Here is a 1,737-nt window from a genome sequence, read left to right on the forward strand (position 1 = left end):
TGTTTAGTCTTTGTGTAGCCCTTTGGATCATCTGTCATTTCTCCTCAGTCTGTTCTGCTTCTCAGCTGCTGCCCCGCCCACTCTCACCTGTTCCCTGTTCTCCCAGGTGTTTCCATGCCACTCAGTCCCTTTAGCCCCTCAGCTTCACCTCACTCACTAGTTGAGCATTGTTGAGCTTCATCCAGTTCTCCTGGTGATTTTTTTATTTTTATTTGATTAACAAATTAGATTGTTTGGTAACTGATCAGGACTGGATGTAAAAACATTTTAGAGGCTGAATCACGTGGAAGTAAAGATGGGCAGAGGTTCACTGGTCTGTAAAAAAAAAAAAGTTCAAAAGGAGTGGAACAATTTCAGAATAAAGTTCCTGAAAGAAAAGTTGGGAAGGCTTTGAATCTTCCTACTTTAATTGGCAGCTCTTTAACATTAAGTTACAATAACGTTCGGTTTGTTCTGCCACCTTTTCAGACGTGAGCTTCAGATAAAGTCTTCTTACTGCTTACCTTCTTCTTACTGCCTTCTTGGCCAGTGCCTTCTTTGGGGACTTCTTGACCCCTTTTGGCTTCTTAGCATCAGGTTTCTTGGCTGCGGTGGTCTTCTTGGGGCAGACTTCTTGGCTTTAGTGGGAGCCTTTTTCACCACCTTAGCTGGTTTGGCGGCTGCAGGCTCCTTCTTAGTGAGCCTGAAGGATCCGGAGGCGCCGGTGCCTTTAGTCTGGCTCAGGGTGCCGTTGGTGACCATCTTGGTGACGGCGGTGTTGATGCGTTTGTTGGCCTTGTTCACGTCTAGTCCTTTCCCAGCCAGCACCTTCTTGAGCGCCTCCAGAGACACTCCCTTCTGTTCCTTACAGTCTGCCATGGTGGGCACAATAAGCTTCTGGATGTTGGGTCATTCCTTCTTTGCTTTTGGAGCAGACTTCTTCCTCAGAGATTTGGCTGGGGCTTTAGTCGGCGCAGTAGCAGGAGCTTCTTCTGCCATGTCGCTGTTTGTCCTATCGTAGGGACGCAGGCGTAGTTGTCATTTAGACTTGTGTTCTTGTTCCAGGTTCTGTAGGAGTGTTGGACAATTGTTGGCCAAAATCTTTGATTTTGACGTGGCAACCCAATTTTCAATTGGGATCTTTCTCAGGCCAAGTTGCAGCCACACACCAAACTGGAAGTCGGTACCTCAGTTAGTTTTCAAGTTATCCAGCTCACAAGATGGACAGATGGAGAGTATTTTAAAGTCCCGTCTTCACTGCACAGCATGGGACAATATTTCATTTATAGGAAACCCAAACAGGACTCCAGCCAGTCTTACACCAGGCTTAAGTTTTTCCTTTATGATAAATCCTATAGTTAGGGTTGGCTTGGGTTTCCTGAGCTGTCCCTTAGTTCTAGACTTAGACTGCTGAAGGACAAATTGACCACATGTCCTCTCTCTGCTGCTGTCTTTATTTGCTCTACTCTCCCTGTTTGTATTTATAATTATTTCTATCTTAACATGTTTTTTTGTCTTTCCTCCTATAGAAAATACACCTGGACTATAGAAAGTACACCTGGACTATAGAAAGTACACCTGGACTATAGAAAATACACCTGGACTATAGAAAATACACCTGGACTATAGAAAGTACACCTGCACCTGTCATTCTGTGTCTGTTTCTCCTTCCTGTCCTCTCTGTTTCTCCTTCCTGTCCTCTCAGTTTTTACTTCCTGTCCTCTCAGTTTCTCCTTCCTGTCCTCTCAGTTTCTCCTT

General features: G+C 45.0%; 1 pseudogene; it reads right to left on the reverse strand.

Moving 5' to 3' along the window:
* Positions 1–499: 499 nt before the first annotated feature.
* LOC119419756 lies at positions 500–978 on the reverse strand (annotated as a pseudogene).
* Between the last annotated feature and the right edge of the window lie 759 nt (positions 979–1,737).

The sequence above is a fragment of the Nematolebias whitei genome, chromosome 13 (genome assembly GCF_014905685.2).
Source record: "Nematolebias whitei isolate Nwh7 chromosome 13, NemWhi1, whole genome shotgun sequence".
NCBI classification, from domain to species: domain Eukaryota; kingdom Metazoa; phylum Chordata; class Actinopteri; order Cyprinodontiformes; family Rivulidae; genus Nematolebias; species Nematolebias whitei.